The following is a 14,428-nucleotide window of genomic DNA, read 5'->3' as shown; positions in this document are numbered from 1 at the left end:
GTGATTAAATGATTTTTTTTGTAATGGAAAGTATATGCTTCCCTTGCAAATTATTGATTTTTCATCTGAAAACTGAACCTGCTGCCAAAAACCCCGAAACTTTTGGAGGGTGGCAGTTTCGTCTGAAAATGTTTGTTTTTAGCAGTCTGGGGCCAAAAATTGTTCAGTTTGCAGCTGAAATCTTTCAAAATTTGGTTGTTTGAAAACAAAATAATGGGTTTGGGAGAGGTATGTATTTTGTCCAAAAAGTCAAAATTTTCCCTGCGGGAAAAAACAAACATGTTCTGACCAGCTGGATAGATGATTTGTTTGTCAAAACCCGTTGTGACATGGTGAGGAATGCAAGGTTGATAGTGGGTGATTGTTCTGTATTTCCAAAGTTTCATATATGATATTCCAAAAAAAATGTCTATTATCTGATCCTTTGTACCCAGAAGGCTGAGATTTTTCAGAGGTCCCTAGAAAATGTGGATGCCTCAATTCCCATCAGTTTTCAGAACTGGGCTTCCAAATTCCTTGGCAGCTTCAAGAATTTCCGTCATTGGCTTCTCCACATTAATCCCGGTATAACTGAGTCCACAGTTAAAGTGGTACATCTTCACGCATTGCGCTCAGGCTTAGGCATCCAGACACCTAGAATGAAGCAGCAGGGCGACCCTCAGAGACAAAAACATCGGTACACACGGAACGGTCACTTCCCAAATTTAGGTGCCAACTCCGAGTGACACCTACAGGGTTTGGCGGCAGCTGAGTGTGGGGAGGATTGTGAATTGCAGTGGGGCCTAGAACTGGTTCATGTTACCTCTTCTCTGGGGCAAGGGAAGAGCCAGGGACTCTCGGGGTCAAAATCCATCTCCTGGTCTGCTCCTGGGGCAGTGTCTGCACTACCCCTTATGCAGGGATCAGGATAAAGTCCTTCTTGTGAGTTCACTCCCATTTGTGTTTCTTTTTTGAGTGGCCCAGCAAATGGGCTTGCCACTAGCCATGTCTGGAAAACGGTGAACTTGAAGCAACTCGCACAGAGTTTCATGGAAAGAGACTCTGAATTCAGAGCATTGGGAATGCCCAGAAGACGTAGGACCTCACTGCCAGAAGAAATGGGGGTAGGGTGAATGTAAAGGCTAGGGTGAAAGTTATAAGGTCCAGTGTGTGGGTGTCACTGCAGGAAAGGTTTGTCATGATCACCAAGCGTAATTTAAATTGTCTACAGAAAACCAATTGTAACATCATACCCATTAATATGGAAGTAATCAGAAATCTGCTCATCCAAGACCAGCTGCTAGCTGGAGGCAGAATCTGCCATTCATAAGGGCTGCATAATGCAAGGGATTACATATCACTAAATACCGATCATGAGACATTGTAGCTAGGAGATAGAATTCAGCACCTGCCAGAGAATCAAAAGTATAAATTGCATGATGCAGCTGCTAACAGAAATGGGTCTGTCCCCAGTCAGGAGACTGGCCAGCATTCTGGTCAAGATGGGCAAAGAGAAGCAGATCTCCAAGCAGAAAGAATGGAGGTGTGAAGGGGGGTGTGAAGGTTCTGATCACCCCCAAGTAGCGCAACAACGAGGATGTTCCTAGCCATGCTCACAGTGGAGATCACTAGAAGCTGCAAGAAGAGAAGAACCTTCAGTTTTTGGGTATTCCTGGATCCCAGGAGGATGAATTCTCTGACGGACTTTTGATTTCCCTATTTTGCGTCTGCCATGGCTTGTATCGAATGGAACCAAACAAACTCTGCCGTGTAATGAGGAGAATGCAGAATTAAATGTTAATACATTGGCACCACTTAATTCTAGACTTGTTAAACCTGCCTCCTCCTTTTGGCCAGCAGTGTAAGGACTAGCTGGAGAATCCAGACCAGGGCTTCAAACTGGATTTGATATTTTGGAAAGTGGATTAGATTCTACTTCAGGTAAAATGATAATCATAGAACCATGCACTCCAGCCTAAACTCTAAGAAATATTGAAATCCTAGGCATGAAATAAAACCAGTATAAACCTCTCTTCTCCGCCATCTTTTCATGCACAGTTTGGGACATTACAATCCTAATCCGCATCCCCATCCTCCGCCACCCTAGATTGCCCTGCAAGTTAAGCATGTGCTCAAGTATTGTGGGGAATTGGGGTCTAAATTGCTAGCAGTCTCCTGGGGGCAGCTACCATTTTGTGCTCGCTTCTAAAACAAAATTACTGAGGCGATACACACACTGTGCTCTCTGTCATGGATACTTTATTTTTATTCCTTCTGTTGCTGTTTGCTTTTAATATAAAATAAAAAAAGTCATTGAGGCTGAGATTTTCAAAGCTGTCTAAGGAATTCAGTCATCCAATTCACAATAAAACTAGTGGGAACTGTGTGTTCAAATCCCCTAGACAGCTTTAAAAGGCTCAGCTGGAAAGTATATGCTTACTCTCTGTGTATGGGAAACAGAAAAGAAGTCAAAGTCCTAGCTAGAACTTCAAGATCACAGGTCAAGGCAGGGGAATTAGGGGCAGGATTGCTGCTGCGGTTGGTGAGCTTTGGGAAATGTTTTTAATTATGATTTTAGTTTTGTCTTTTATATTTCTTTACAACAGACAGTAGCTTCATGGAGCAGTGGAACATGTTATGCTTTGTGGACAAGTAGTTGATAAATTGAAGAGGTTCAGAGAAGAGCCACAAGAATGATTAAAGGATTAGAAAACCTGCCTTATAGTGATAGACTCAAGGAGCTCAATCGATTTATCTTAACAAAGAGAAGGTGAAGGGGTGGCTTCCATACAGTCTGAGTACCTGTATGGGGAACCAATATTTAATAATGGGCTCTTCAATCTGGCAGAGAAAGGTACAACATGGTCCAATGGCTGGAAGTTGAAGCTAGACAAATTCAGACTGGAAATAAGGCATAAATTTGTAACAGTGAGGGTGATTACCCATAGAACAATTTACCAAGGGTCATGGTGGATTCTCCCTCACTGACAATTTATAAATCAAGATTCAATATTTTTCTAAAAGTTCTGCTCTAGGAATTATTTTGGGGGAAGTTCTCTGGCTTGTGTTATACAGGAGGTCAGACTAGATGATCACCATGGTCCCTTCTGACCTTGGAATCTATGAAACCTGAGAGGTGGCAGATCTCTGTTCAAATCCTTTCTCCCCCTGAGCCAGAAGGGGGACTTGAACCAGTGTTATCCTACACCCCAACTACATAGCCTAACCACTGGGTTAAAAGTTATGAGGGAGGTCCTCCTCTTGCCCCAACTCCAGCCATCATTGCTTTGCATAAGATTGCCTAAAAGGGCCCAATCTGGTAGGTGAGCTCTGACCATGTTTACCAAATTGGGCCCCACAGACAAATGAGGCAGAGGACTGGTTATCTCCTCCCAGCTCGTACATCGCTCTGGGGCTCAGGTGTCTGTGTGGTTGGCGTTGGGCTGCGGAGCACATTCCCAGAGGCACCTTGGGAACTCTTACTGCAAAAAGCCGGAGCCCAGGGAGTTTAGGGACCGACAGCGTTTGATGGCAGCTCAGCAACAGTTTTATGAATCCCAGAGGGGGCCTGACTCTGGGATCTTCAGGGGCCTAAAGTGGTAGTTAGGTACCCAAGTTCCTTTGTGGATCTGGGCCTTTTGGATTTTGGCCCTTCCCTGTTTAGGCAATTTTGAAAATCCCACATGGGACCTCTCTGCATCTTTAGCCTGTGAAATACCTTTGAAAAGCTGCCCCCTGTCTCTGGGTGTGTCTGCTCCCTGTTTGCAATATGGGGATCACAGCGCTGCCTACACCACAGGGGAGTTGTGAGGCTAAAGAAATTGTGTGAGGCGCTTACTCCAATGTAGGCCATAGAAGTACCTCAGAGAAAGCGAAATAATGAGGTTCCTCATGGGTAATAAGTTCAAAATCAGCGATTTAAGGACTTTAGTCCCATTTTCAAAAAGTTTTGGGGATTCCTGTCTTCCAAAGCAGACACTTCTGTCTTCCATTGGAAACCCAGTTTTTTGGTGAAAAAAGTTTTGATGGAAAATTTTCCACCATCCCTTGTTCAAAACAGCTGTCCCTGGAAACTTTGACCCTGACTATCAAGCTGTATATTCTCCACCCCAAAGAGAGAAGAAAAAGTCTTTGTCTTATCTATGAGTCCCTTACGTTGCAAGGATTCAATGCATCAGGGAACCTGTCTCAATGGAGGCATAAATCCAGTGTCTCTGTTCAGTCCATGATTTTTAGTATCTAGTAAAGTTATGAATTTAAGCGCCCAGGATTGTCTTTTGAAAGTGTTGTGCAGGTTTCCTTTGAGGATGAGGACTGATAGCTTAGACACAGAGTGATCACTTTGTGAAAAGTGTTCTCCCACAGGGAATGGGGTGGTTTTGTCTTTGATCATTTTTGTCTTGACTTCATTAAATCACTAAATGCTCCATAGCGATCACTGTGCTCTCAAATGAACTCTCACAGGAAAATGATAGCAGGTGAGGCTGGAGCTCAGGATATGAAGTCTAGTGAGGCGGATGGGCTAAGTCTGCTGACCCGGGCTGGGAGACTCGCTCCTGCTTGCTCCAAAATGCTGTGTAGACACATCCAATGTGTTCTGGCTGGTATCGGAGCGAGGGATATCAACCTCTGTAACCTGATCTGGGGAACAGGAAATAAAGCCTGGTCTACTTGGTGAGACAGAGCAATCCTCTCCTCGTTTTACAGAGCAGGGAGATTCAGGCTGACGTTCTCAAAACGGGCCACTTGCTTTAGATGCCTCCTGTTTTGGATGTCCAAGTTGTGACACATTGAGCCTGGCTTTCCAACTGAAGTCAGTGGGAGCTGTGGGATCTTAGTGCCACTGTACATAAAGTGCCAGATGTCCTACACTGGGCATCCACAAATGAAAACACCACTCAAAAATTTGTTGTATCAGAGATTATGTATATAAATTTCTTATACGATTCACCAGTGTCACGGTGCGGGACTCACCCCTGCGTCGTTTCCTGCTGGTCGTCCTTGGGAATTAGCTCTTCCAGCCTTGGAGCGCCCTCTGCAGGCCGGTGTCCCGCTTGCCGCTGGCCCCCCTGTCCCTCCCAGACCATGGTGCCCCTTTACCCGGGCTGCTGCCCCCTGCAGTACCCCACAGATTTGGGTCTCCCCTCCCCAGGGAACCCCCACCCTCTATCCCCACCTCACCTCCCCAGCTCCTCTGGCCTTCCCCCAGCCCTGCTCCGCCTCAGGTACTATGGTATGCTCCCCAGAAGCCAGGCTTGTCTCCCTCTACAGCTAGAGGAGACTCTCTGCTCCTGGCCTACTGCCCTCTTATAAGGGCCAGCTGAGCCCTGATTGGGGTGTGGCCACAGCTGAGCCTGTTTCCCCCAATGAGCCTGGGAACTGCTTGCTCCCAGCCACAGTCCTGGGCTGTTTTAAGTCCTTTAAGGCTGGAGCAGGTGACCATCCTGCTACAACCCAACTTAACCAGTTAATGAACCAACCTGATAGCTTTCTTTGACAGGGTAACAAGCCTTGTGGATAGGGGGGAAGCGGTAGCTGTGGTATATCTTGGATTTTGTAAGGCTTTTGACACTGTCTCACGTGACCTTCTCATAAACAAACTAGGGAAATACCATCTAGATGGAGCTACTGTAAGGTGGGTGCATAACTGGTTGGAAAACCATTCCCAGAGAGCAATTATCCATGGTTCACAGTCATGCTGGAGGTGCATAATGAGTGGGGTCCCACAGGGATTGGTTCTGGGTTGGGTTCTGTTCAATATCTTCATCAGTGATTTAGATAACGGTATAAAGAGTACTCTTATAAAGTTTGCGGACCACACCAAGATGAGAATGGTTGCAAGTGCTTTGGAGGATAGGATTAAAATTCAAAATGATCTGGACAAACTGGAGAAATGATCTGAAGTAAATAGAATGAAATTCAATAATGACAAATGCAAAGTACTTCACTTAGGAAGGAACAATCAGTTGCACACGTACAAGATGGGAAATGACTGCCTAGGAAGGAGCACTACGGAAAGGGATCTGGGGGCTCATAGTGGATCACAAACTAGATATGAGTCAACAGTGTAACACTGTTCCAAAAAAACCAAACCTCATTCTAGGATGTCTTAGCAGAAGTGTTGTAAGCAAGACATGAGAAGTAATTCTTCCACTCTACGCCCGGCTGATTAGACCTCAACTGGAGTATTCTGTTCAGTTCTGGGCGCCACATTTCAAGAAAGAAGTGGACAAATTGGAGAAAGTCCAGAGAAGAGCAAGAAAAATGATCAACGGCCTAGAAAATATGACCTATGAGGGAAGATTAAAAAAAATTGGGTTTGTTTAGTCTGGAGAAGAGAAGACTGAGAGGGGACATAAAAGGTTGTTACAAGGAGGAGGGAGGAAAACTGTTCTCCTTAACCTCTGAGGATAGGACAAGAAGCAATGAGCTTAAATTGCAGCAAGGGTGGTTTAGGCTGGACATTAGGAAAAACTTCCTAACTGTCACGGTGGTTAAGCATGGAATAAATTACCTAGGGAGTTATGGAATCTCCATCATTGGAGATTTTTAAGAGCAGGTTAGACAAACACCTGTCAGGGATGGTCTAGATAATATTTAGTCCTGCCATGAGTGCAGGGGACTGGACTAGATGACCTCTCAAGGTCCCTTCCAGTCCTATGCCTCTGTGATTTTATTATCTCCACAGATAGAAAACAACTGTAGGACATGGCTAGCAGGAACCACACAGTTGTGATACAGTTCTTCTTGGTGGCTTTTTCCAACATCCTGGAGCTCCAAGTTTCACTTTTTCTTTCTGGTGCTGCTGTTGTACCTCATCACCATGGTGGGCAACATCCTCCTCATCACGATCACGGTGGTGGACCCTGCCCTTCAGTCCCCCATGTATTTCTTCCTTTGGAATTTGTCCTTTCTGGAAATGGGTTATACTTCGTCCACTCCCCCGAAGATGCTGGTGAACTTATTCTCTGAGGACAAGAGTATTTCCTTCCTGGGCTGTGTCACACAGATGTATTTCTTCTCCTTCCTGGGGATCACTGAGTGTTGCCTGCTGGCTGTCATGGCATATGACTGTTACATGGCCATATGTCACCCACTGCGTTACACGACCATGATGATCAGAGGTGTGTGTCTCCAGCTCTCAAGTGTGTCCTAGCTCATCAGGGTGCTGGTGGGAGTCGGGCAGACAACTTTCATATTCCCTCTGCCCTACTGTGCGCCTATTAGCATCAACCACTTCTTCTGCAACCTGCCCCCGCTGCTGAAGTTGGCCTGCACAGATACCTACAGGAATGAAAAAGCTGTTTACACCATCTCTGTCACCTTCATCATGGTCCCCTTCCTGCTCATCCTTGTATCCTACATCCGTATCCTCCACGCTATCCTCAGTATTCCATCAGCCGCGGGCAGGAGCAAAACTTTCTCCACCTGCTCCTCCCACCTCATCATGGTGACCTTGTTTTTCGGGTCTGGCATCGTGAATATCTGAAGCCCAAATCCAGCTACTCACTCGGCAGCGACAAACTGCTTTCCCTGTTCTACTCAGTGGTGTCTCCAATGCTGAACCCTTTGATCTACAGCCTGAGGAACAAGGAGGTAAAGGAAGCCCTGAGAAGGGTGATGGTCAGAAAAATATTTATTTGAAAAGTGGGGGTAAAAATGTTATTTTAATAGTCTTGTGATGGATTTGGAGTTGCCTGTTGTAGCCTGATCTATGAATCGTATATTAATTATACTGATTACTTAAGAATTCCCAGTTATCACTCTGAGGTATTGAAAGTTCTTGTCCCAGTATCAGGTCCAGTGTTATTAAAGTTACTGTTCAGTTGGGAACCTTGATGTCCACGGTTGCAACACTCACACTTTAGGAACCCTTCTGTCTTTGTAATCGTTTATTAATACATTCAGCAAAGTCACCAACACTCTAACCCAGCAAGGTAGACTGAAATAATACATACTGTACATCCGAACATCCATATACTCCCACCATCCCTTGCAGAACAACCAGAAATGTTAGCCATTATCTTCCTCATCACCATCACTTTCTCATTAGCATCAGTGGCCATCATCCTGGCACCTCCCAAGGGCTACATCTCTCTCTCCCCCTGCACACAGGCTGGGATACAACTTTTATAATATGTTATGTCAGGGGTAGTCAATAGGTGGACTGCGGGCCAAATCCGGACTGCCAGATGTTTTTGAATGGACTTCAAAATCTTTTAAATTACTTGTTGTTGTTATTATTATTGATACTGTGGTGTGAAAAATGTTTCTCTGAAGTCTGGACCTTGACTATACCTTGACTAAGAAATTTGAACCTTGACAAAAAATAATTAACAACCCCAGTCTTACAGGATACAGGCCTGTAGGTTCCTTGCATTACTGCTGAATAAAATAAATGCTAAAGCGAGCTCTATGGGCTACCCTGTAGCAGTCTGTGAATACTGTATGATGCTTGTCTGAATATTGTACAGATGTTTTTGTATGCACCTATTGCGTTAATTCAACAGCCGGGTGTTCAGGAAAGGACCTAGGAAGATGGACAATAGCTCAGAGAAGAGCTCCTCTGCAAACACCAAGGACAATTAACGGTGACATGCTACCTCTGCCCACCCATGGTGGGCCTGCTAGCCCAGCTTTCCCAGGACTGCATCCCTCCTGAATAGAGGAGAGCCTGGTTTGTTGAGATGGTTTAGAGGGTGCAATTGCCTCCTGACCTCCAGAGGCTGGGAGGTTCTTCGAGGAAGCATAGCCTGCCTTGTCTCTTGCTGTGCTGTTTTCCTACGGTTAAGATTAAACAACACTGTTTTAAGAAGGCTGTTTTGGGTCACTGTTATCACCGCAGGTCACGGGTCCCCAAGTGGACATGCACTTGTACCGAGTCCAGTCAGACCTGCTGAGTAATGCTGGATGATTTTAAATTTGGTTTAGAAAGAGCTCAGCAGACCCTGGCTTGCCAGACCTCACCCACTGATTGTCAAATTTCTCAGATTTACTGTAAAAGAAAAATAATAATGCAGCCAGCTCTTGGGGGGGGGCGCGGAAGCGGGGGAAGAGCAGCTTTGGGGGATGCCACAAAATGAGAAAATGATTTTGCAAGGTTTTGAGAAAGACGTGGCTGAACAGAGATCAGCTTTCAGAAGAGCAAGGGAACCTGCCAAGCAGCAAGGGCTCAAATATTTGATAAAGTTTCCAGCTCAGTTTCATGTCAGGGCTCGTGAGGAAGTGCATCAGTTCCAAAAGCCACAAGGCTCGGAACATTTTATAACTAGCCTAAAATGAATCAAGTCCCTGTTCTGTTCTAAACCATGTTTACTTGGCCTCCGTTGATGATATTGCAATCTTCAGAAATGCATGGGCAGGGCACAAGGCTCACAGAGAAATTGTGCTGAAGAGACTCAAAGGGTTTGTCCCCTGCAAAGAAAAACCCATGGCTGGCCCATGCCAGCTGACTCAGGCTCGCAGGGCTCGGCTTGTGGGGCTGTTTCATTGCAGTGTAGACTTCTGGGCTCGGGCTGGAGTCCAAGCTCTGGGACCCTCCAATCTTGCCGGGTCCTAGAGCCTGTGTTCTAGCCTGAGCCTGGAAGTCTACACTGCAATGAAACAGCCTCACAAGCCCGAGTCGGCTGGCATGGGCCAGCTGCGGGTGTCTAATTGCTGTATAGACATACCCAAAGGTGCTGGTCTCACAGTAAAAGTGTCAAAATGCAAGATGGGGTGAAAGTCCCTTATCCAGGCCATTGGCAGGACAGGGCCAGATTTGCCAGAAACCCTTACAAGTGGACTCCATTGTTAACTGGCCTGTACCCTGAACCAAAAAGCAAATTCAGTCTTTTAGAGGCTTGCCGAATTATTACCAAAGACTCGTGGAAGGTTTCAGCAACATTGCGACTGTGATGACAGACGTCTGCAAAAAGACACAGCCTGCCAAGGTGGTTTTGACTACAGCCTGTCAGGAGGGCTTTGCTCAAGTGAAAAGACTTCTGTCAGCGACACTGGCTCTAGCCGGTCTAAATTTCGATAAAATGTTTGAACTCTGCACAGATTCATCAAGTACAGGCCTGGGAGCCGCACTGATACAAGCAGGCAAGGGCGATAAGAAGCGTCCTATTGCTTTCTTTAAGTAAACAACTGACCCATCACTGAACAAAATTACTCAGTCATCAAAAGGAAATATGCAGTTGTGGGTCAACTAAGGCTATAGCTACTGCCCAGGAAGTTCAGAGTCCTAACAGACCATTCTCCACTGGCAGGGCTTCACGGAAGAGAAGGTACCAGCTCCAGACTGCAACGCTGGAGTCCAGACATTCATGAGTACGGTATGGAAACTGCACACGTGAAGGGCAAGGAAAATGTGTGACAGAATCACTGTCCAGGCACGAGGGTTCTGAGGCAACGCATGTGGATTAGCCAGTGGCTAACCCTACTGCCTCAGTGAGAGTGGGGGAGGTGTGAGCCAGGAATCCCGTGGTGCCAAGCGGCAGAGGGGTTGCCTAGAGTTTTAAGGGAAGCCCCTGAGTTGGATATCTGCATAACTCTTCACTCAATGGTGGCATGTGAGGTCTCTACCAAGAGCCGGCAGCCCACTAGGCATCCTAATCGGTGTGAAATGTGGGTGTGGATAATATTGAAGGAGTCGTGTGTCCATACTCAAAACAATGTCTTTAAGGTCTTGGCCTTAAGGCAGGTCATGTGGGTTGGAGGTGTTCCTACCAGGCAGGGGGTAACTGTGACCTTAAGAGCCCCTGAGTCAGCAAAGGGCCCTCTAGACTGTAACTCGCAACAGGCCTGACACACTCACTACACCCAACACACTGTTGACGTCATGTGTATCTAAGCGGTGTCACGTTAGGTATCGTATGCAAAACGGTGACGCTGCTCCCGAAAATCCTTGTGTTCTGTGTGTATGGGTTGTGTATAGCAAGTTATGTATATGTGTGGGAAATATGTTCTTAAAATGGCATTTGGAGGCCGTACATAATCCAGGTCTGCCCTAGACAAAGGAATATGGATTTACCTGTCTGATCAGCTTAATTACAGGGAGAGGACAATAAAAGGACATTTCCATATAAGGTAAACAAAGCAATCAAGCTAATAAGTGATGGAGGAAACAATGTAGTGAGCACACTGGGGGTCCGAATCTGCACCTCAAGGAAATCTTTCTAACTCGTGAGACAGACAATGGACTTTGGAAAATACAAGCAGGAGCAAAAAGCCATTCTAGTTATCCCTCAATTTGGGGACAAAGATAACAGCACCCTCTGATTCTGTGGAAGTTGGATCCCTGGCCTGGAGGGCTAAAGATGCTGGTAACTTGATGTGAGTGAGAAAACTGCTTAGGCAAAGATTGTAACTTATTAAGATTTAAGTTTTAGTCACTAGAAAGCATGGTTTGGTTTGGTTTGTTTGTAACCAGACCTGTATCTTTTTTCTCTTGCTTAGTATCATTTACATTTCTGTTCTTTGTTAATAAACTTATCCTTAGTTTTACTATAAACCAATTAAGTGCTGTGATCTTGAAGTGAAGTGTGAGTCTTCAGCTAAACTAACAGTCTGGTGTGTGCGCTGCCTCTTTGGAATGAGTGAACTCCATAATTTCTGAGTGTGCAGTGACAGGGACTAGACACTGCAGGGATATGTCTTTGGGGAACTCAGGAACTGGAGGTCAGTGATGGCTACCTGCAAGGCAAGGTTAAGATTGGCAGAATCTCGAGGAGTTTACTATGAAGCAGTCAGATGGGTGTGGGAGGGAGCAACACACAGTCTAACCTCCAGCAAAGCTCACTCTTGCTAAAGCGGAGGGGTGACACAGTGGTTTATGGTTCTGAGTTCCCTGAGCAGACCCTTATCTCCCTGTCTGGACAGGCAGGCATTGTGTATTGTACGCCTCTTGGTGTAGGCCTATTTGCATACTGAGCCAGATGCAAATTGAGAGAGTGCAAAATCTACAAAGTAAATCTGCAGGGTGAAACAAAGAGTGGAGGGGGTGTCCTGTTTGTGAATAGGATCAAAGGATTGGGCTGGTGTATCAGGGAGTGCAAAGAAACTCACTGAGTCCTTCTCCTGGGAGAAAAAGTGACCACACATTTATTTCATGAAAGCAGGGTCCCAGCCAGCCTGACTGTAAAGCGCTGCAAGGATCCAGGGTGAGAAATACTCTACAAGACACAAGAGTATCTTGGGAATTAAGTCTAGGCTCTAGAATGTATGTTATGTATATAACCCTTTGTTTCCATTACTTCTACTTTCTGCTATTTGGATCTCTGTGCTTTGTTCAATTAACATCTACTTGTTTAAACTATAAACGTATCTAAGTGCTGTGTGTTAAGCGGAGCGGTGCTCTGAGGTAGAACTGATAACCTGGGCTGCACTGATCCTTTAGGAGCAGCCAATCTGTGACTACCGCAAGTGTCCAGTGGACAAGGGGCTGGATGCTCCAGGGAGATGCTCGGGGGTTGGAGAGTGTCTATCACTAACCTGCAGAGTGACCGTGGGGCCTGCATAGGCCTAGGGGGAGTGCATGTGTTGCCCTTGGTCGGTGGAGATGGGGTGTTGACCCCCGGCAGGCACAGTCAGGGTCAAGAGGTTGTGTCAGTTTTATTACGGTAGCACCTTGAAACTCTATTCACCCAAAATGACTTGCCCAAATTGTGGGAGTTGTGAAAAGAACTCAGTGCTCTACAGTGCAAGGTACCATCAGCAAGGATACTGGACGGTAGCACACTTTTTTTCTCCCCAACATTCTTCTCAAGGCCGCCTGCACCCCTTTGTTCCTCAGGCTGTAGATAACGGGGTTCAGCCTGGGCGTGAGGACAATGTACACCAGGCCGAATGGCCTGTCTCTGCCCCCTCCGTAATTTGACTTGGGTCAGAAATTGATAACACTCACGGATCCATAGAATACAGTCACCACCACGAGGTGTGAGGAGCAGGTGGAGAAGGCTTTGCGCCTTCCCTCAGCAGAAGACATCTTGAGGATGATGTGGGCATAAGACACAAGGATCAGCAGGCCAGGGGCCATGACCGCCAACACGACCACCACAAATATCTCCACCTTGTTCAGGTAGATGTCGGTGCAGGCCAGCTTCAGAAGAGGGGGGATGCACCACAAGAAGTGGTGAATCTCAAATCACTAACATCTGGGTCAGAGGAGCAATGGGTCAGAGGAGACTTAAGTGTATAAAATAATGAATGGTGTAGAGGCGGTAGATTAGGCTCTTCTCTTCTCCCTGTCTCATAACACAAGAACAAGGGGACTGTGACCCAGGAACCCCTTTGGTGCCAAGTGGCAGAGGGCATAGGTTTTTACAGCGATCCATTGGGTTGGATATCTGCATAATACCAAAGGGTGACATGTGAGATTACGAAGAGCCAGCTGCCCACTGGTCATCATAATCACTGCAAAATGTATGTACGGATAATATTTAAGGAGTTATGGTATCTATACTAGGCAAAGAAAAACACTAAATCCTTCACTTGGGAGGCAACTGACAGTGTATTTGCTTCAGGAAACCTGGGTCATGGCCAAGGCTAGCTGTAATGCTCTGCAAGCATTTTGGGGTGAGCAATATTCTGCAAGACGTGAGAGTCTCCTGTTAATCAAGTCTGGGCTCCAGAACGCAGGGTATGATTTTGTTTTATATGTAACCATTTGTTCCCAATACTTTTACTTGCTGCTACTTGACTCTCTGTGGTTCGGTAAATAACGTCAGACTTCTTTTGACTGTAACCATTTCTTAGTGCTGTGTGTCAAGCAGAGCCATGATCTGAGGTGGACCTGGCTCGGGTGTTGGAGCGAGCCTGTCGCTAACCTGTACAGTAACAGCGGGGCCTGCATAGGCCTAGAAGGGAGTGCTTGTGTCACCCATGACCAGTGGATTTGGGGAGCTGACCCCCGGCAGGCACAGACTTGGCTTCCCCACGCTAAGGGCAGGTGGCAGTGGGTACCGCACAACCCCAGGCACCCACAAGAAACATCACAGGGACATACAATAAAATTAAAAGATGGCAAATTCTGAACCAATAAATACCTTTTCTTATGATGTGTGATTAGACTGTAATCATGAAAGCGGGACTGGACATTTGTATGGCTAACAAGAATAGCCAGAGTTATCATATGTAATGATGATAATACCTATTACTCTAAGCAGCAGGTTGTTTTTCTCTAGGGACCAGACAGAGACTCTCAGTTCTTCTGCTGCAAAAACAAGACAACCCTGAGTAGAGGCTGAGGACATTAGGTTTGAAACTGCCCCACACACAATGTGTATCCCCATGTCGGGTAAAGACTGTGTATCATTACCCCTTTTTGACCAGAGTGGCAAGGCAAAGTTTGGAGCCATGGGGATGTCCCCATTGGAAGTAGAAATTGATGGAGTCTGGTATTTTCTTTGATCTCATTTATTGACAAGGAATGTACAAAGTCCAACTTCTCTGAATGCATGAGGAA

The 14,428-nt window shown here is 46.0% G+C and overlaps 1 pseudogene; it reads left to right on the top strand.

Moving 5' to 3' along the window:
* The first annotated feature begins 6,687 nt into the window (after nucleotides 1-6,687).
* On the top strand, nucleotides 6,688-10,771 carry LOC140904490 (olfactory receptor 10A4-like; annotated as a pseudogene).
* Nucleotides 10,772-14,428: the final 3,657 nt, after the last annotated feature.

Source organism: Lepidochelys kempii, unplaced genomic scaffold (genome assembly GCF_965140265.1).
Source record: "Lepidochelys kempii isolate rLepKem1 unplaced genomic scaffold, rLepKem1.hap2 scaffold_140, whole genome shotgun sequence".
Classification (NCBI taxonomy): domain Eukaryota; kingdom Metazoa; phylum Chordata; order Testudines; family Cheloniidae; genus Lepidochelys; species Lepidochelys kempii.
This window is presented reverse-complemented; position numbering and strand designations above follow the sequence as displayed.